The sequence below is a fragment of the Lithobates pipiens genome, unplaced genomic scaffold (assembly GCF_037356315.1).
Source record: "Lithobates pipiens isolate NorthernLeopardFrog02 unplaced genomic scaffold, aLitPip1_a1.2 Scaffold_18, whole genome shotgun sequence".
Taxonomy (NCBI): domain Eukaryota; kingdom Metazoa; phylum Chordata; class Amphibia; order Anura; family Ranidae; genus Lithobates; species Lithobates pipiens.
Genome location: NW_027507758.1, coordinates 595,142,237 through 595,165,098, shown reverse-complemented (window position 1 = coordinate 595,165,098; position 22,862 = coordinate 595,142,237). Strand labels below are relative to the sequence as shown.

Here is a 22,862-nt window from a genome sequence, read left to right as displayed (position 1 = left end):
TTTTCCTTGCCTGCCGCAAGATGTCCTGGACCCCAGGGTATTTGACAAGGAATCGCTGCACGACCAAGTTTAAGACGTGTGCCATGCACGGCACGTGCGTGATTTTGCCCTGTTTCAATGCGCTAAGCAGATTGGCACCGTTGTCACACACCACTTTACCAACTGTCAAATTGAGCGGTGTTAGCCACTCATCTGCCTGTGAACGCAAAGCTGAAAGGAGTGCCGGGCCAGTGTGGCTCTTTGCTTCCAGGCACAACAGACGCAGCACGGCATGGCAACGTCTCACCTGGCATGTGGAATAGGTTCTGGGGAGCTTGGGCGGTGCAGTGGAAGAGACGCTAGCAGCGGAAAAGGAGGAGGCAGCTGAGGAGGAGAGGGAGGAGGATGGAGTAGGAGGAGGAGAAGAAGAGTCAGGCCTGCATGCAATCCGTGGCGGTAAAACCAAATCTACACGGGTGCCACGGGTTACATGCTTGACGGCCGTCAGAAGGTTCACCCAGTGGGCAGTAAAACTGATATACCTTCCCTGCCCGTGTTTGCTAGACCACGTGTCTGTGGTCAGATGTATCTTGGCACCGACACTGTGTGCCAGAGATACATTCACTTGCCGCTGAACATGGCCATATAGCTCTGGGATGCCCTTCTCTGAGAAATACTTCCTTCCTGGGACCTTCCATTGTGGTGTTCCAATGGCCACAAATTTGCGAAAGGCCTCCGAGTCCACCAGTTTATATGGCAGTAGTTGGCGGGCTATGAGTTCTGACAAGCCAGCCGCCAACCGTTGGGCAAGAGGGTTATCCGGCGTCATCATTTTTTTACGCTCAAACATTAGGCCCACGGAAGCCTGCCTTTTTGCAGAAAAATGTGAGCTTGGCGTGATGGAAGGTGGAGTGGAGGACAATTGTGAGGAGAGAGGAGAAGGAGAAGTAGAAGACGAGGCTGGACGGTGAGAGCCTGCAGTGTGGCTTTGTGTGTTCCGTTGCTCCCACTGGGCTCGGTGATGGCTGCTCATGTGCCTTCTTAAGGCGGTCGTCCCTAGGTGAGTATTGGGCTTACCGCGACTAACGCGTTGACTGCAAAGATTGCAGATGGCAACGCTATTGTCAGCAGCGGACACGTTAAAAAAAGCCCACACTGCGGAGCCATGTGCCGGTGTCCTGGGAGCGCCAGATGTGACCGTACATGGTCGATGACTCGCTCCTGATACATTTGCAGTCTGCTTTGTCCCTGCTGTGCAATGTAAGTCATTGCTGCTTCTCCTCCCTATCTGCTGGTCCATATCTCCCTCTGAACTCCCCTCCTCTTCCTCTCTTGTGGGCACCCACGTGACATCACTAGACACGTCATCATCAACGTCACCTTCCCCACCGCTATAAGTAGAGTAGGCAGCAACACCGGGGACCAACCTCCTCCTTGGGCTGATCTGGGTACTGGCGTCAGACTGCTGAGTAGCGCTTGTTGCTACCTCCTCTTCCTGATCCAATACCAAGAGTGGCTGCGCATCAGAAATGTCCTCTTGATATGGATCGGAAAATAATTCCAGTGACTCAAGCGGAAGGTATGTGGTGGTGGTGGTGGTGGTCGTGTTGTTGGTGGTAGTGTCTTTGGGGGTGCACATAGCAGAGAGTGAAGAAGAGGGTGCAGATCGAGAGGATGAGGAGGGTGCAGAAGAGTAAGGCTGAGCGAGCCACTCAACCAAGTCTGGTGCATCCTTTAAAGTAATTGAACGCACCTTCTGCAACTTCCCACTTTGGCTCAAGCCTGTTGCTCCTGCCCTACCCCTACCACCCCTGCGGAAGGGCCTGCCTCTTCCTCTGCATGTCATTTTTTAAATGACCCTGTGACAAAACTCTTAGTCCCTATACCGCTGAAGGACTGCTGCAGTATAGGTGAGCGGTCAGCAGTGGTGCACGTCAACCCTATCTATTGTGGACCTATAGCGGTCCTTACAGAACAGCAGACTGTACCGCACTCAAGCCTATGTACCGTAGCACCCTATACCAAGTTACCAGTCCTTATAAGAACTTTTGTGGACCAAGCAGGTTGTGTATTAGTGTTTAGCAGACTGTACGTCAGTCCCTATACCGCTGAAGGACTGCTGCAGTATAGGGCAGCGGTCAGCAGTGGTGCACGTCAACCCTATCTATTGTGGACCGATAGCGGTCCTTACAGAACAGCAGACTGTACCGCACTCAAGCCTATGTACCGTAGCACCCTATACCAAGTTACCAGTCCTTATAAGAACTTTTGTGGACCAAGCAGGTTGTGTATTAGTGTTTAGCAGACTGTACGTCAGTCCCTATACCGCTGAAGGACTGCTGCAGTATAGGGCAGCGGTCAGCAGTGGTGCACGTCAACCCTATCTATTGTGGACCGATAGCGGTCCTTACAGAACAGCAGACTGTACCGCACTCAAGCCTATGTACCGTAGCACCCTATACCAAGTTACCAGTCCTTATAAGAACTTTTGTGGAACAAGCAGGTTGTGTGTTAGTGATTAGCAGACTGTACGTCAGTCCCTATACCAATGAAGGACTGCTGCAGTATAGGGCAGCGGTCAGCAGTAGTGCACGGCAACCCTATGTATTGTGGACCGATAGCGGTCCTTACAGAACAGCAGACTGTACCGCACTCAAGCCTATGTACCGTAGCACCCTATACCAAGTTACCAGTCCTTATAAGAACTTTTGTGGACCAAGCAGGTTGTGTATTAGTGTTTAGCAGACTGTACGTCAGTCCCTATACCGCTGAAGGACTGCTGCAGTATAGGGCAGCGGTCAGCAGTGGTGCACGTCAACCCTATCTATTGTGGACCGATAGCGGTCCTTACAGAACAGCAGACTGTACCGCACTCAAGCCTATGTACCGTAGCACCCTATACCAAGTTACCAGTCCTTATAAGAACTTTTGTGGACCAAGCAGGTTGTGTATTAGTGTTTAGCAGACTGTACGTCAGTCCCTATACCGCTGAAGGACTGCTGCAGTATAGGGCAGCGGTCAGCAGTGGTGCACGTCAACCCTATCTATTGTGGACCGATAGCGGTCCTTACAGAACAGCAGACTGTACCGCACTCAAGCCTATGTACCGTAGCACCCTATACCAAGTTACCAGTCCTTATAAGAACTTTTGTGGAACAAGCAGGTTGTGTGTTAGTGATTAGCAGACTGTACGTCAGTCCCTATACCAATGAAGGACTGCTGCAGTATAGGGCAGCGGTCAGCAGTAGTGCACGGCAACCCTATGTATTGTGGACCGATAGCGGTCCTTACAGAACAGCAGACTGTACCGCACTCAAGCCTATGTACCGTAGCACCCTATACCAAGTTACCAGTCCTTATAAGAACTTTTGTGGACCAAGCAGGTTGTGTATTAGTGTTTAGCAGACTGTACGTCAGTCCCTATACCGCTGAAGGACTGCTGCAGTATAGGGCAGCGGTCAGCAGTGGTGCACGTCAACCCTATGTATTGTGGACCGATAGCGGTCCTTACAGAACAGCAGACTGTAACGCACTCAGGCCTATGTACCGTAGCACCCTATACCAAGTTACCAGTCCTTATAAGAACTTTTGTGGACCAAGCAGGTTGTGTGTTAGTGATTAGCAGACTGTACGTCAGTCCCTATACCAATGAAGGACTGCTGCAGTATAGGGCAGCGGTCAGCAGTAGTGCACGGCAACCCTATGTATTGTGGACCGATAGCGGTCCTTACAGAACAGCAGACTGTAACGCACTCAGGCCTATGTACCGTAGCACCCTATACCAAGTTACCAGTCCTTATAAAAACTTTTGTGGACCAAGCAGGTTGTGTGTTAGTGTTTAGCAGACTGTGCGTCAGTCCCTATACCGCTGAAGGACTGCTGCAGTATAGGGCAGCGGTCAGCAGTGGTGCACGTCAACCCTATCTATTGTGGACCGATAGCGGTCCTTACAGAACAGCAGACTGTACCGCACTCAAGCCTATGTACCGTAGCACCCTATACCAAGTTACCAGTCCTTATAAGAACTTTTGTGGACCAAGCAGGTTGTGTATTAGTGTTTAGCAGACTGTACGTCAGTCCCTATACCGCTGAAGGACTGCTGCAGTATAGGGCAGCGGTCAGCAGTGGTGCACGTCAACCCTATGTATTGTGGACCGATAGCGGTCCTTACAGAACAGCAGACTGTAACGCACTCAGGCCTATGTACCGTAGCACCCTATACCAAGTTACCAGTCCTTATAAGAACTTTTGTGGACCAAGCAGGTTGTGTGTTAGTGATTAGCAGACTGTACGTCAGTCCCTATACCAATGAAGGACTGCTGCAGTATAGGGCAGCGGTCAGCAGTAGTGCACGGCAACCCTATGTATTGTGGACCGATAGCGGTCCTTACAGAACAGCAGACTGTACTGCACTCAGGCCTATGTACCGTAGCACCCTATACCAAGTTACCAGTCCTTATAAAAACTTTTGTGGACCAAGCAGGTTGTGTGTTAGTGTTTAGCAGACTGTGCGTCAGTCCCTATACCGCTGAAGGACTGCTGCAGTATAGGGCAGCGGTCAGCAGTAGTGCACGGCAACCCTATGTATTGTGGACCGATAGCGGTCCTTACAGAACAGCAGACTGTAACGCACTCAGGCCTATGTACCGTAGCACCCTATACCAAGTTACCAGTCCTTATAAGAACTTTTGTGGACCAAGCAGGTTGTGTGTTAGTGATTAGCAGACTGTACGTCAGTCCCTATACCAATGAAGGACTGCTGCAGTATAGGGCAGCGGTCAGCAGTAGTGCACGGCAACCCTATGTATTGTGGACCGATAGCGGTCCTTACAGAACAGCAGACTGTACCGCACCCAAGCCTATGTACCGTAGCACCCTAGACAGACCAAGTTACCAGTCCTGATAAAGAGCTTTGTGGAACAAGTGAGTTGTGAATGATTAGCAGACTGCAGCAGAAGGGCAGCAGTCAAGTATAATATTCTTTCTATATTTGGAAGAAAGAATATTATACGTGTACAAGCCTATTACCGTACCACTGATACCAGTCCTGAAAAGAACCTTTGTGGAACTAATAGTAACAGCAAGTCTTTAAAATTATCCTCACTGCCTGACACACTGCTTCCTGCCTGTCCCTATACAAATTGGCAAAAAAGAGTAGGCTGGAACGATTAGCTGGAACAGCTCTTTTGTGGACCTGATAGTAACAGCTAATGATGATGATGATGATGATGATGAAGAAAGACTAATCTGGCTGAGCTGTCCCTAAAATAGCAGCATACAGCGCTCTGTCCCTTTATCTAAACTGACAAAAGAAACTCAGGCTGCTGACCTAACACCTATACCAGTCCTGAAAAGAACTTTTGTGTACCAAATAGCTAGCGTTTTCTCTGTCCCTACTCCACACAGGATCCTTTCCCTACAGTGACAGAAGAAAGAATGTAAAATGGCCACCGGATCGGGTGTATTTATAGGTTAGGGGGAATGTCCAAGTGTCCATGAGCTGTCATGTCTCAATTGGTTGTCCTGTAACACATGATAAACGTGTCACGAAAGGTTAAAGTTCTTGTATACATTAAACACGTAAGTCCGCCGGGGCGAACGACGGAAAAAGGCGTTCGAACCCGCGGACGGCGAAAGTCGGAAATTCGCCGCGAAACGACCGCCGGGCGAACCGTTCGGCCATCACTACTTGTGAACAGCAACCTTTAAGTCGGACCACAGATTTTCTCAGTTCCGGCTGGTGTTCTTTGGGTGATGTGATGTGTTGGGTTTGCGCCAGACATAGTGTTTTCTTTGATGGCTAAAAAGTTAAACTTTTGTCTCATCAGATCAGAGCACCTTCCTCCATACATTTTGGGAGTCTCCCACATGCCTCTTCGCAAACTCAAAATGTGCAATTTAGTTTTTTTGCTGAAAGTAATGGCTTTCTTCTGGCCACTCTGCCATAAAGTCCAAATCTATAGAGCATATGGCTTATTGTTGTCCTATGTACAGATACTCCAGTCTCCGCTGTGGAACTCTGCAGCTCCTCCAGGGTTACTTTAGGTCTCTGTGCTGCCTCTCTGATTAATTCCCTCCTTGCCTGGTGTGTGAGTTTTGGTGTGCGGCCATCTCTTTGCAGGTTTTCTGCTGTGCAATGTTCTTTCCATTTGATTATGATAGATTTGTTGGTGTTCCTAGGGATCATCAAAGATTTGGATATTTTTTTATAACCTAACCCTGACTTGTACTTCTCAACAACATTGTCCCTTACTTGTTTGGAGAGTTCCTTGGTCTTTAGGGAAGTGTTTGGTTAGTGGTGCCTCTTGCTTAGTTGTTGCAGCCTTTGGGGCCTTTCAAAAAGGTTTGTATATGTAATGACAGCTCATGTAACACTTAGATTGCACACAGGTGGACATCATTTCACTAATTATGTGACTTCTGAAGGTAATTGGTTGCACCAGAGCTTTTTATGGGCTTCATAACAAAGGGGATGAATACATACGCACACGCCAATTATCAGTTTTTTATTTCTAAAAAATAGTTTTATGTATATATTTTTCTAATTTTACTTCACCAACTTAGACTATTGTGTTCTGGTCCATCACATATAATCCAGATTCAAAAAACATTGAACTAACTTTTGCAAGGCACTGTATATCTAGCAATTCTATCTTTCACCTTTTGAGTGGTTTCTCCCACATATAATAACCCACATGGACATTTGATTATGTATACAACATAAGATGATTGGCAAGTATAATGATTTTTAATATTGATATTGAAGTGGAATCAAATGGTATTTCTGTATACCTGACAAGACCAACTAGATATAATCATGGAAATTACCACAGTCACAAGACCCTCTTAGTACTGCAGTACAGAGGAGATAGCTTCTTTGTGAACACGAGAAGAGATGAGTCAAAGTCGATGTTCAAAGCTATCTGATTCAATTCTGGGCAGGTATACAACTTATATACGTTATCATTATCCAATCATAATAGGGAACAAAGGGAGTGGTCAATACAGGGGGTGTACATTTCATATCATTACATATCATTAAAGGGATTGTAAAGTAAACATTTTTTTTTTTTTTTAAATAACAAACATGTAATACTTACCTCCACTGTGCAGCTCGTTTTTTCACCTTAATGCATAGAATTCCATTAAGGTGAAAAAACATTTACCTTTACAACCCCTTTAATTATGCCATCTGCTTGCATGACTCATAGTCATGGGTCCTGCTTCCCTGTTCCATGTCCCATCAGACAGGACAGGAAAGGGGCCAAGACATATTGAGCCACATTTCTTTATTTATACGGTACAGAATAAAACTGCTTACACAAGCTATATTTTCTTATAAGTGTGCTTTATAGAGAACCTGTTATTTACTAGTTGACTTTAACTAGAGTCTGAATATACACGTTAAGATATATGAATCTGAAATGAAGTCACTTCTGTTGACTCCATCTCGGGAGGAATGAGCCAATGTTCCGTCCCAAAAAGGTGGTAGGAGGTGAGGGAGGACAATACTGATCAGATTTAACCAGATTTAACCAGTATGTCATATATCGTCTGACAATCCAGGACGCACAAACTAATTGGCTACGAGGAATGGACTTAAAAACACCTGGAAGATGAAAACTAGAATATAATAATAGTTGGCTACGATCTGTAGGTTTTGTGTATCGAAATTCAGCTGAATTTTGCACCTTTTGGACATTCTGATGAAACCAAATGTCCGAATAAAAAAATACCGAATTTCAAAGAATACAAAATAAATTATAGCGGCTATAACGAACGATTTCGACATGATTTGGTAATTCGTTAAAGATCTAATGAAACAAAAGGTCAACTCAAAGTAAGTCTTGCAGTCCAATCAGCTGATTAATTTTGTGCTGGAGGTTGGATTACTGCCAAAGTGCATTCCTGAGAACTGAGTGAGAAGGGTGTTATATTGTATTTGGGCAGAAGAGATATTGTCCAAACTATACCGATCAAGATCCCTCCAAGTTTGTTTAAGGATCTTAGATCAAGATTTATGAAGTTCATTTGGGCTGGGAAACCAGCAAGAGTACGTCGAGATATTCTAGTACTCCCCAAAGGAAAAGGAGGGATAGGACTTCCAGACCCAATAAAATATCAGGAAGCTTTACATTTAACTAGAGTAGTGGAATGGTGTAGGCTTAAAAATGAAAAACCGTGGATACAGACAGAACAAGCAGCGATAGACATCCCATTGGAAGGATTAGTGTGGATTCCAGATACAGAAATACCAATAGGAATGAGAAAACATCCAATACTTGGGGAGACATTACGAATAACTAAAAGAGTATTCAAGAAAACATCTATTTCAAGAATTCCCAGTCCGCTCCTTCCTATCCTTGGTACCCCAGCATTTCTACCGGGAATGACAGATCCAAAATTTAAAACAATACGAGACAGAGGCATGAGCAGAATTTGTCATTTTTCGGTAGGCAATCGGTTAATGACTAAAAAAGATATTGAAAAAGGAATGACATTAGGGCTAGATCCTTTCAGAATGAGGCAATTAGAAGCCTTTATTAGATCTAAATCAAAGGTATACGTAGAAATAAGGGCATTGATTGAGTTTGAAGAGATCTGTTTGAAAGGAGAGGAACTGAGACATCTGATGTCTTATTTTTATAGTATGTTAATAGAACAGGAGACTTCACAAGATTTGCCCTTTTTGCAGGCCTGGGAAAGAGACTTAGGGACTACGTTTTCCCCAGAACAAAAGGATAAGATGCTGTTGTTTAATCAAAAGGCCTCGATGGCAAGCAGATATCAAGAAGGGGGATATAAGATCCTTACTAGGTGGTATAGAACACCAAAAGTGTTACATCAAATGTACCCCCAGATATCAGAGACATGTTGGAGATGTCATGGAGCAGAGGGAACATTATTACATATATTTTGGGAATGTCCAAAAATTAGAGTGTTCTAGGAGATGGTAGCCGATACTATTGTAAGGATTACAGGAATTGACCTGGGAGATAAACCGGCAACTTTTTTGTTGCTGGACATCCCAATGGCAATAGAAAGATTCAAAAATTCTTTGCTGAGACATTTATTGATAGCAGCAAGGGCATGTATTCCGGTTCTGTGGAAAAAAAGCAGCCCTCCAGCTAGAGCACAGTGGTTTCAGAGAATTGCAGAAATCCAACAAATGGAAAATTTAACAATGACAATGAGAGATCAAGATGAGAAATATCAGAAGATTTGGGCTCCAAATCTAAATTATAGAGAAAGTATGATGTAAAATATTTTGAAATATGATAGAGCAGGCGGGTTGTGGTGGGGGGGGGGGGGAGTGAGGGGGGGGGGAATTTTTTAGTTTGTATATTTATTTATTTATTTTTCTGGGAGGGAAGGGTGAGGGAGGGGGGAGGATGACGTGGAATTGAGGTATGGATTGAAATATTATAAGATTGTTCTAGTTGTTAAAGAAGTTGTAGATGTATAACGAAATGTAATGTGAAATCTATGGAAAGAAAAATTTTTCTAAATTTAAAGTTTAAAAAAAAAAAAAAAAAAAGAAGAGATATTGTCGTTGCGTGTGTTAAAAGATTCAATAAACAAATGACTTTCCAAACTATGAATCATTATCATGAATATATACACATACATAAATATCGAATTTCAACGAATACAATCTAAATTATAGTGCATATAACAAATGAATTTGACATGATTCGAGATTCAGTATAACGAATATTGACACTCTACAGAAATAACAAATTATCCGAAAACGTATAAACGTAACATAACGTATATAACAGAACGAAATTATGTATTTTACCAATGACAATGAACCGAACAGTGTTCCACAAGGGTAACATATACCACAAACCCGTTAAGAGTCATCCAAACTGTAGGTTAGTTTTCTCCTTCTGTTCTCTGCGAGACAGCTAACCTCCATGCTGATATTACCACCACATACTGTATGGCTTAACACCTGTATGTCATGATTGCCTCTGACTGTGGAATATAAAAAGTGGAATGTATTACTACATGCACTAGTTGTCATACTATAAGATCTTATTATTTGCCATCTCTAGAGTTTTGTATGTCTAGAAATTTCCAATAATAATATGAATAAAAAATAAAAAATAAACCATTTTAATTCATTAAGGTTTGAACACATTGGTAAAACACAAACATATCTCTGATATCTATTTAAAATAATAAGATTGTTCATATTTTATCATATTCCCTTCAGTCACAAAGATGTCACTTCCACTGGCTCTGTAGAGTGAGGTCCAGGAGCTTTTCTGTTCAACAATACGTCCGTTAAACAATTGACAATCATATAGAAATGATTTCTCAGTTTCATTGCTACATAAATTAACAAAATAGAGTGTACAAGTGCTAAAATATTAAATATAAGAATTATCCATAAGAAGTCCAAAAATAGTGTATAATTATCAAATATAGTTGTCATAAAATCCAAAGCCCCAATCAGGAGAGAGACAACCATAAACTTTAGAATTCGATGGTAGGTGTCTGTTCTTGTGGTTATTTTTCCACAATCGTTCATTCTTCTGATGTGGATGCAAAGCAAATGAACAAGAAGGGCTAAAGGTGTGAAGACCATTATAACTGGCAACATTTCACACAACAAATAAAAATATGACATCATCTTCTCCATTTGCTTGTAGTCTGAAATGTAATCTTCTGTTGAATTGCAAATGGATGAAGTGACCAAAATGTAAACTGAAGTGTATCCTAAAGAGAACATAACAGATGCCATAATTAGAAAGACAACCCTTCTCGATATGATGGCCTTCAGACGCAAGAAGAAGACGTTGTGAGAAGTGGAGATGTTGAAGTAGAAGAAGATGGAGAGCAGGGCTGATAAGCAGACAATGAAATATCCAGAGGAATACAATATATATTCAGCAAATTTCCTAAATATTTTAGGAAAGTCCACAGAACAGAGAACTAAAAAGCAATACAGTAAGCTAGAAATGTGCAAGAAGATCTTTGACATCCCAAGAGACGTGATAATTTTGTCCGGATCTGTTTGTGATCTTCCCTTCATCCAGTCAATGACATTAACAGCCACAATAAATGATTGTATCAACAGACCTGCCAATACCGATATTACAAGACAGCTAACTGGAAAAAGATGTTGTATTAAACGAATGTCATAACAGTCTTCCTCGGTACAATTTGCCATTTTAGCAACTGTATACAAGAGCTGTCTTTTGTAGATACCTAGGCAGATGTCTAGATATGACAGAAGTAATATGTACCTTTTGATGGAAAATTAAATCTATAATGCAAATGGTAGTGCAGGCACTTTGGTTCTAACCATCTTTATACAAATTAAGAAGACGAGAGTAATATGGACATTTGCAAAACACTGGTGGATGTGGTTAGGAACACTGGGCAGGGTAAAAAAAAAATGAAATGTATCTATTGCAGATGCAGAGATTAAATGGAAACTGTGACACATATTTATTGGTATAACATACTGAATATATTAAAACAAAAAGCTGTACATACAGTAATATTCAGTATACTGTGTGTAACGCCATATTCTAGAGGAGATGGTCAGAGATGTTGTCGAAGACTGGAAACCTTCTGCGTAAGACAGCCAAAGACCGTGCTTAAGAGACTCTTATCATTGTCAGTAAAGCTCTTTTGCAAATCAAAGGGCTGGATGTGGGCGTTATGTTGATGCACTCTGCTTGTAAATGGCTTTAGTCAAAGACTAATGAATAAAAAATCCAGGTTAAAACTTTTTAGGCATGAACTAAACCAAAGTTTATAAAAAAATATATATATATATATTTTATTGAACATCAGATTTTTTTTTTTTAATAATTTCAGAATTAAAAAAAATAAATGTGGTTCAATTGGTGCCTATAAAGTCCCAGCCTGGAATCTTTATTCACTATATACTTTTAGGGATATGGCACCATGGCTTGGGTGAGATAAACTGTATAATAGTCTAAAGGCTCGTGTCAATTATGTTATGATGACTGGTCATTCACAAATCTTACCGTTAGTACGGTGTTTTCAACAGCCGATTTCACTTTTTCATCAGACAAAAGCTGGATGTGCAGACTATAACATTTTTGTCGGATGTCAACTCAACATCTGATTTTCGTTTCATTAGTATGGTTTTCGTAAGAGAAAAATCATAGGAGCAATGTTCAGAAACTAAAGAAAACATACAAAACTATTCAACACATTATGTCACTTTTGATGTTGTATTCTGTCAAAGGAAAATTCTTGTATTGTTAGTAACTTCTTCACTTTCGACATGAGACTAGCATGCCACAAAAATCGGACATTTTGTCATCCGAAAATTAAAGCGTGTGTATGAGGCTTAAGACTAAGTTGATGTATGGGGGCATAAACTACAAGCTTTTTGGATTCAGCAGTAGTTTGGCTCTAATTCACGTTATCTTTGGAGTATGGATATGGGACAAATCTATCAAGAGCACCAAGCATCTGCAGGAGGTTGCTGAAGGTTACTTGGACCTAGCATGATACCCGAGGTGTGTAGTTGCTTTTTGAGTTTTGTTTTCAATTTTAATATTGGTGACAAGGTCAGTTTGAAGATGTTACAGTTCCATACAAAAAATGACTTCATCATTACAGGATGCAAGTTTTGGTTTAGTGCTAATGGGCTACATGGGGCCCTCAGGCTCATCTTATGTGGTACATTTGTAAATGGGCTTCGTCTATGAATAAATCCATTTATGTCTGCGTAAACTACAAGCTTTTGGATTCAGCAGTAGTTTGGCTCTAATTCACGTTATCTTTGGAGTATGGATATGGGACAAATCTATTAAGAGCACCAAGCATCTGCAGCCAGTTGTTGAAGGTTACTTGGGCCTAGAATGATATGTGAGGTGTGTAGCTGTTTTTTAAGCTTTGTTTTCTATTTAAATTTGTCCCATAAAAGATGACTTTATCGCTACCAGTTTTGTTTTTCCAACAAATGCCAAAAGGCTGCAGGTGGCCCTCAGGCTATGGGACAAAGCCTCCAACAACTGTGGCTAATATTTTAACCACTTCAATACAGGGCATTTATACACCCTTCCTTCCCAGAACAATTTTTAACTTTCAGCGCTCTCACATTTTGAATGCCAATTACTCAGTCACGCAACACTGGACCCAAACAAAATTTTTATAATTTTTTTCATACAAATAGAGCTTTCTTTTGGTGGTATTTAATCACCACTGGGATTTTTTATTTTTTTGCGACATAAGTGAAAAAAGAGTGATTTTATTTTTTTATTTTTATTTTTTAAAACACTTTTTTTTAGTTTCTATGATAAAATTTTGCAAAGAAGTCATTTTTGTTCATAAATATGGGCCAACATTTATAGTGCTACATCTCTTTGGTAAAAAATAACCCAAATTAGTGGATATTATTTAGTCTCTTTGAAAGTTATAGAGTCTACAAGCTATGGTGCAAATCATTGAAAATTGATCACATCTAATGCACTCATTTCTTGAGGCTCTGAAATGTCAGAAAAGTACAAATACCCCCCAAATGACCCCTTTTTGAAAAGTAGACAGTCTAAGGTATTTAATAAGAGGCATGGTGAGTTTTTTGAAGTTGTAATTTTTGCCCACAATTCTTGGGAAGAAGAAGAATGTTTTTTTTTGTTTTGTTTTTTTTACAGAATTGTCATAATAACAAGTTATTTCTCATACACAGCATATGCATACTCCCAATTACACACCAAAATACATTCTGCAACTCTTCCCGAGTATGGCAATACCACATGTGTGGGACTTTTACACAGGCTGGCCACACAGAGAGGTTCAACATGCAGGGAGCACCATCAGGGGTTCCAGGAGCATAAATGACACCTCTAATTTCCTAACGACCTATTGCATTTGTGAAGGCCCTGGAGCACCAGGACAATGGAATTACCCACAAAATGACCCCATTTTGGAAAACAAACACCCCAAAGTATATTCTATGAAGCATTATGGTTCTTTTGAACAGTTAATTTTTTTACACAAGTCTTCAGAAAACGTGGAAAGAAAATGAAAATGTTTATTTTTTATTTTTATTTTTTTACACAAAGTTGTCAATTTATAAGATATTTCTAACACATAGCATGTATATAGCAAAAATTACACCCCAAAACACATTCTGCTACTCCTCCTGAGTATGGCAATACCACATGTGTGAGACTTTTACACAGCCTGGCCATATACAGAGCACCAACATTGAAGAAGTACCTTCAGGCGTAATAGGAGCATAAATTACACATCTCATTTCGTTCCTACCTATCACACTTTTGAAGGTCCTGGAGCACCAGGACAGTGGAATTATCCCCAAAATGACCCCATTTTGCAAAGGCATGGTCTGCAAATAGGTACTCGGGTACTCTGACAGGCTGGTGACAGGTACTCCGTTACTCCAACGGGCTGGTGACAGGTACTCTGTTACTCCGACGGGCTGGTGACAGGTACTCCGTTACTCCGACGGGCTGGTGACAGGTACTCCCTTACTCCGACGGGCTGGTGACAGGTACTCGGGTACTCCGACGGGCTGATGACAGGTACTCCCTTACTCCGACGGGCTGGTGACAGGTACTCGGGTACTCCGACGGGCTGGTGACAGGTACTCGGGTACTCCGACAGGCTGGTGACAGGTACTCGGGTACTCCGACAGGCTGGTGACAGGTACTCGGGTACTCCGATGGGCTGGTGACAGGTACTTGGGTCAAAATCCAAGTTGCATGAGGTCCAGTGTGAAGTTTCCACACTCAGTGATGATTTGTGGAGCCATGTCATCTGCTGGTTTTGGTGTCTAGAGCACTTCAGGCTTCTCTCTGCTGACCAGCTTTATGGAGATGCTGATTTCGTTTTCCAGCATGGCTTGGTACCTGCTCACACTGCCAAAAGTACCAATACCTGGTTTATTGATCATGGTATCACTGTGCTTGGTTGGCCAGCAAACTCGCCTGACCTAAACCCCATACCTCCCAACATTTTGAGATGGGAATGAGGGACACTTATCAGCAAAAGTATGCAGGCATAGGACATACCCCTTGTCATGCCCCCTTAAAGGAGAATTTTGAAAAAAAAAAACAAGATTGGTTAAACACACAAGTGCTTTTTTTTACCACTACTATTCCTTTATATTGGCTTTTGGAATTTACAAATGCAGAAATTTAGAAATCAGATGAAAGGTTTAGCGATGGAAAATACTTTTTGATAGATAAAAAGTGCATTTTACATACATCTATAAAGATCAGACCAAACTGAGGAAAAAATGAGAAGGAATGAGGGACAGAGGAACATTGTTCCAAATCAGGGACAGTCCCTCGAAATCAGGGACAGTTGGGAGCTATGCCTAGACCCCATAGAGAATCTGTGGGGTATTGTCCAGAGGAAGATGAGAGACACCAGACCCAGCAATGCAGACGAGCTGAAGCCCACTATCAAAGCAACCTGGGCTTCCATAACACCTCAGCAGTGCCACAGGCTAATCGCCTCCATGCCATGCCTCATTAATGCAGACCTTGCGACCGCCCACCGTCATTATACGGTAGCTGTTTGAAGGGGAATATCTTTGTTATGGCAGCTTCTATTTGCCATAACCCCAGTATCCTCTTCAAAAACGTGCGGTTCGATTTTAAATAAAAGTGGTCTCTGCGGCAGATTAGTCACAAGAGGAAATTAATATTTTTTTTAAAAACATGATTTATTTAAATTTTTTAATTGCATCTCACATTTAAGAGGTCCCGTCATGCTTTTTTTTATTACAAGGAATGTTTACATTCCTTCTTAGCCCTTGTACACACGGTCGGATATTCCGATGGACAATGTCCGATAGGACCGTGTTGTCGGATAATCCGACCGTGTGTGGGCTCCATCAGACTGTTTCCGTCGGAGTATCAACCAAGTTTTCCAGCTGGGCTATAAAATTTTCCGACAACATGATCCGATCGGACTTTATCCGATTGTGTGTAGAGAATTCCGATCGGACAAAGTGCCACGCATGCTCAGATCAAATTCCTAGACCAAAGCTATTGGCTACTAGCCTGTACGTAGTCCCATCGTAACGAAATTAGGTCATCACGTTCTGAACGATCAGATTTTCCGACAACTTTGTCCGACCGTGTATATGCAACAGTTTCGGACAAAATCCGTCGGACAAAATCCAACGGATTTGGTTGTCAGAATGTCCGACCGTGTGTACAAGGGCTAATAGGAATAAAAGTGAGCCAATTTTTTTTTAAAAAAAGTACAGTTTAAAAATAAAAAGTAAAATAAATAAAAAATAATAATAAATAATTTAAAGCGTCCCGTCCCACCGAGCTTGTGCGCAGAAGCCAACGTATACATAAGTCGCACACACATATGAAAACGGTGTTCAGACCACACATGCGAGATACTGCCGCGATCGTTAGAGCGAGTGCAATAATTCTAGCACTAGACCTTCTCTGTAACTCAAAACTAGTAACCTGTAAACATTTTTAACCTACGCTTATGGAAATTTTTACGGGTCAAAGTTTGTCACCATTCCACGAATGGGTGCAATTTTGAAGCGTTAAAAATAGGGCTAACTTTACTGTTGTCTTATTTTTTAATTCAAAAAAGTGTATTTTTGAAAAAAAATTGCGCTTGTGTGACGGACTGGGGTTTATATGGTCACAAAACAGACACCCCAAAGCAAAGTACATATTCATTTTTTTTTATATTTCTAAACATATCCCTTCTATTCTATTAATAACCAGTAGATGGCAGAGAAGGTACACAAACAGAGTCTATATAAGGCCACACACCATGTGACTGGAAATTAAACTACTTCCAGCCATAAAGTCAGTGGTCATATCTCGTGCTGTTTGTGTGATTCTTTGCAGGTATGTACTCTAAATTGTTCCTAATCTGTATTAACCTGTGATAGAAAGATTCCTAAACATCTTGAGCAGATGCAGAAAAAGTCTCAGCAGATTTTATGCTATAGTTTTGCTGTAATTAGAAGTTTAGAACAGCATGTGTCAGAAACAAGGGAAAAGTGCATAAGAACATGAAAATACTGCATTAGTCAGAACAAATGTCTATGATAAACACTAAACCTTTCTAAATAGGTATATTTAAACCTGATTTATTGAAAATGGCATAGATTTATAGAAGCACATGTTTTCTGTTATTTAATATAGAAAAACCTATTGTATGTAAAGCTTATGTATTGCATCATACAGACATGCAATGTGCACCATCTAGTGGTTAAAAAAGAGTACCACCATGATAATATTTGTATTAAAGCAATGCATTGCCAGTATGATTATTGCACACTTAAAGTGTACCAGAGAGATAAAGATAATTATCTATAACACTGAATAACAGGGATATATATGTTATTAAAATATAGTAATGTTCATTGCTGTAACTACGTATTAAAATACTTTAGTTAAAATCGGTATTATATATATTGTTAATGGTTATAAACATGTGACTATAAAAATGTAAAAGATGTATTGTTATGTAAAAATTAAACTACTTCCAGCCATAAAGTCAGTGGTCATATCTCATGCTGTTTGTGTGATTCTTTGCAGTCCATGCCAAGCTGATCACCTTATCTCATCGCGTCTACAATCATCGGCTCTCTTAATTCACATTTTGAGGCCGGTAACATTTTGGGGGCTCGTGTGCCGGGATTCGTTGTGTTACCAGTGAGAAGGAAGCGCGAGACAAGCGTGAGCCTGCTACAGAGCTACAAGGAGAGTCGTGAGAGTCGTCTGCCTCGTGAGTGCAAGTCTTCAGATTGCAACAGAGATGGCGTCTCCTCGTCGTGCGCTGATGTGGGATATCCGGAAACAAATTCATCTGCTTAATGAAGAACAGCTGCATAGCCTCGCTATTACGCTGGAAGATGAAAGAGAAGTGGACGTTCCATCAGTGACTGGTACCAACGAAATGGAACTTGTTGAATTTATTAAAGGCTACTTGAGAAGTGATCAGCTGTAAAAGTTGGAAGATCAAGGTATGTCTTACCTACTCATCATCCAAGACAAGATCAATGAACTAAAACTTAACAAGGAAAGTACACCAACTGTGGACATTGCAACCGCTGCAAAAAAAATAAGTAGTGGGACTGCAAGGACTGAACAGGTATCGGAGGTGGTGAGATTAACTGATGTTGTTGCTTTATTGCCACGTAGAGAATTTAAAATGCATGGTGGTGTAATTTCAGATCATGGTTCGGACATGAGTTACAGTAACGTGTGCAGACAAATTGACGAGGGTCTAACAGAAAAATTCCCTGAATCTGAAATTATACGCACAGTGTTGAGAATAATCAAACCTGGTAATTTTAAAGATATGTTGACTGACAAAGATGATCTTACTGTTGCTGAATTGAAAAGGTTTTTGAAGTCACACATGAGAGAACGAAGTGGTAATGAGTTATTTCAGGACCTTAGCAATGCTACCCAGCAAGAAAGAGAAACAGCACAACAATTTGTTTACAGGCTAGTGGGGTTAAAACAAAAAGTTCTGTCTACATCACAACATGATAGGCAAGAGTTTAACTATGACAAAAAACTGGTGCAAGGCATATTCCTTCATACACTGTATCAGGAACTAAATGAGAAAAATTCTAATGTTAGACGAGATATCAAGCCTTACGTGTCTGATTTGACAGTAACGGATGACTTTATCATAGAGCAGGTCACCAGATCAGTTGATGAGGAAACAGAAAGGCAGAGACGCTTAAACAGTGCTCCTAAACATAAACCTATTACTGTTCATTCATCCCAGACACCAGAGAATAGCGAAAAAGACACCTTGCAAAAAAGAGTTGAGGTTAGAGTAAATCACACGGCATTAATGGAACTAACAACACAGGTCTCTGCTGTCACAAAGAACCTGGAAAAGATGATGAAGCTAACTCCTATTGTTGGAAACCAAATGACTAAGCCACTAACCAATGTTCAAGTTCCAGATACAACTCACTGCAAGCCCAGGTGTGATGATTGCATCAAACGAAAGCGTCCAAATATCACCGAAAGAGCACCTATGGGTTCGATTACTACCAGTTCACCTTTGGAGTTAGTATCCATTGATTATCTTCACTTGGAGAAAAGCAAAGGAGGATATGAGTATATACTTGTAATAGTTGACCATTTCACACGCTTTGCACAAGCGTATCCAACTAAGAACAAATCTGGAAAAACGGCGGCAGAAAAGATCTTTCAAGATTTCATACCACGTTTTGGCTATCCAGAGAAACTCCACCATGACCAAGGAAGAGAATTTGAAAACAACTTATTTCAGACATTGCAACGATTGGCAGGGATTTCTCATTCAAGAACTACTCCATACCATCCACAGGGTAACCCAGTGGAGAGACTGAACCGTACTTTGTTACAGATGCTTCGCACCTTAGAGGAAGAGAAAAAGTCAGATTGGAAAGAACATCTTCCACATATGGTTCATGCATACAATTGCACCAGGCATGAAGCCACAGGATACTCGCCATTCTTTCTATTGTATGGAAGATCTCCTCGTTTGCCAATTGACCTAATGCTCAACCTAAATTTGGAAAAGGAATCAGAAAGTCAACCAATATTTACTCAGAAATGGGCATCTAGAATGCAAGAAGCTTACAAAATCGCATCCGAGAATAGCAAAAAATCATCTGCTAAAGGGAAGAAGTACTATGACAAACAGATAAAAGGATCACCTCTTCAACCGGGTGATCGGGTCTTAGTACGAAATCTCTCTGAAAGAGGAGGACCTGGTAAACTTCGTTCATACTGGGAAGAATCAGTACACAAAGTGGTAGAAAGAATCAAAGATGGGCCTGTGTACAAAATTCAGCCTGAAAGTGGTAAAAAGACTATTCGAGTACTGCACAGAAATCTTTTACTACCAGTAAATGACCTACCAATTGAAGGACACATTCCAAGAGTACCGATGAAACAAAGGCAATCAAGTAACAGAAAGGATGCCAGAATGGATGTGGACCAGGAGGAGGAATTTTCAGATGAAGAAAGATGGTATTATCCTTATATACCAGAGACTACAGAAAGTCATGATTGTATTGTGTCTCAACCAAACTCTCAAAACGTACAGAAAATCCCATTAAGAGTTTCTGCTGAAGAGTTCTATCCTACAACTACCACACCCAATCTTGAACAAGAACAAAATGATGGAACAGTAGTTGGCGACCAAATCTGGGCTACAGATATAGTGGGACTAGACACTGCAGAATTACCCTCATTAAGTCAAGACTTACCTGTGAACCAAGATATGCAAATGGAAAATGATGTTGATGGAGAAGACTCAACTCCTGTCAGAAGATCTACCAGACAAGTTAAGCCTAAAGAGATCTTTACATATGACACACTAGGTCAGCCAAGATACAGACCAAGTCAGGTTCACACCATACAAACTCCTACAATGCTAGCTACTCCCATGACATGCCAGGTAGTTAACGTAGCTCCTTGGTGGCAACAAGTACCTATTTGGGTTACTTAAATCACTAAATAGTGTTCAGATACCAATTGAGTTTAATGTCGGAAGCCATTAACTGAAGGAGGGGAGAGTGTGACGGACTGGGGTTTATATGGTCACAAAACAGACATCCCAAAGCAAAGTACATATTCATTTTTTTTTATATTTCTAAACATATCCCTTCTATTCTATTGATAACCAGTAGATGGCAGAGAAGGTACACAAACAGAGTCTATATAAGGCCACACACCATGTGACTGGAAATTAAACTACTTCCAGCCATAAAGTCAGTGGTCATATCTCATGCTGTTTGTGTGATTCTTTGCAGGTATGTACTCTAAATTGTTCCTAATCTGTATTAACCTGTGATAGAAAGATTCCTAAACATCTTGAGCAGATGCAGAAAAAGTCTCAGCAGATTTTATGCTATAGTTTTGCTGTAATTAGAAGTTTAGAACAGCATGTGTCAGAAACAAGGGAAAAGTGCATAAGAACATGAAAATACTGCATTAGTCAGAACAAATGTCTATGATAAACACTAAACCTTTCTAAATAGGTATATTTAAACCTGATTTATTGAAAATGGCATAGATTTATAGAAGCACATGTTTTCTGTTATTTAATATAGAAAAACCTATTGTATGTAAAGCTTATGTATTGCATCATACAGACATGCAATGTGCACCATCTAGTGGTTAAAAAAGAGTACCACCATGATAATATTTGTATTAAAGCAATGCATTGCCAGTATGATTATTGCACACTTAAAGTGTACCAGAGAGATAAAGATAATTATCTATAACACTGAATAACAGGGATATATATGTTATTAAAATATAGTAATGTTCATTGCTGTAACTACGTATTAAAATACTTTAGTTAAAATCGGTATTATATATATTGTTAATGGTTATAAACATGTGACTATAAAAATGTAAAAGATGTATTGTTATGTAAAAATTAAACTACTTCCAGCCATAAAGTCAGTGGTCATATCTCATGCTGTTTGTGTGATTCTTTGCAGTCCATGCCAAGCTGATCACCTTATCTCATCGCGTCTACAATCATCGGCTCTCTTAATTCACATTTTGAGGCCGGTAACACTTGGAAGACTGGTGCGCAATTACGGTGTCACATAAAGTATTGCAATGACCTCCATTTTATTCTCTAGGGTGTCTGAAAAAATATAAATAATGTTTGGCGGTTCTAAGTAATTTTCTAGCAAAAACAATTATTTTAACTTGAAAAAAAACAAGTCTCAAAAATAGACTCGATCCTCAACTAGTTCATGCAAAAGAAGGCCCGACCAAGTATTGAGTGCATACTATACTGTACATCAGAAAAACAAAGAAAAATCGCGCTACAAACTATAAATACAGGAAAATTTAAATCCTGTGAAATGCTGCAGTTCTATTATATAACCCAAAAAATATGTATATAAAAATATTTCAAACCAAGAAGAACCGCGCTCTTTAACTACACACACTTCCCACGTGATCCCAATATTCCAACAAATTGACCGTGTTGAAAAAATATATAAGAATGAAGTGCACGAGTGTTAATAGATGATCATAGTGAACATGATTATCATTCACCCATAAATACAAATATGGATTACATTTAAACTTGCATATTAATAATCCAAAGGCTGAAATTAAAAAAATGCATAAAAAATTGGTCAAAAAAGTCCTCCTTAACTACTGAATATATCCTCGTGTAATAGTCCTCAAAGGAACAAATTTGACTTGTGAAGTCAATTATAAACAAATAAAACACCACGTGTCGGTTATAGTGTCCAAAAGTTCTGATTCCTTGCTTCATAAACCGTGAGACATAACGTAGTGTACCACCACCGAATATCAAGATTGGCTCCTTACCAGATGTCAAACAATTATTCGCACATCAAAGGATCAGATCCTGCTACACATGCTCCTCAGGCCTCCAGAACTCCACCCTCTTCCGAGATCATGGTACAGAAAAGCTCCCCATATGAACAGATTCCCAAATTCACCATAGAAAGGAGAAAAAGGCGCTCCAATAGTGTAAAATTGCTTTTTTAATATAAAAACTCAAACTAAAAAGGCACACTTACAATAAAGCAGTGAGATTTGGCATAAACGAGTGGAAAGCGTCGGCCGTACGCTGATCTCCACGGGTCTCTCCTTCTCCAACTGATACAATTTCTCTAGGCAGTGAACAGCGTGTCACACTGCCCGACGCGTTTTGTGATACTTCACGTCGTCTCGGGGCACGGGTGACATGCCATACTGCCTCTCTTTATATAATAAATCGTAATCCAAGCCTCCTCCTCCATAGGGCGTCCGGATCCCGTTCGTATTTCCGCACCGGAAGTGACGCTAACACGCGTCCTTCCCGCATCCCCAATCACCGTATTGCCGAAAATAAATGGCCAATAGTGTCTGGTTAGCCCTAAT

At 40.8% G+C, this 22,862-nt stretch overlaps 1 long non-coding RNA gene across 1 annotated transcript in view; it reads left to right on the top strand.

Annotated features, from left to right (window-relative positions):
- Positions 1-17,978, top strand: part of LOC143990333 (uncharacterized) — a 147,195-nt gene extending 129,217 nt beyond the window's left edge. The window contains exon 3 of the long non-coding RNA XR_013277266.1: positions 17,526-17,978. This is a non-coding gene — a long non-coding RNA (uncharacterized LOC143990333). The remainder of the gene's footprint in view (positions 1-17,525) is intronic.
- The last annotated feature ends 4,884 nt before the right edge of the window (positions 17,979-22,862 follow it).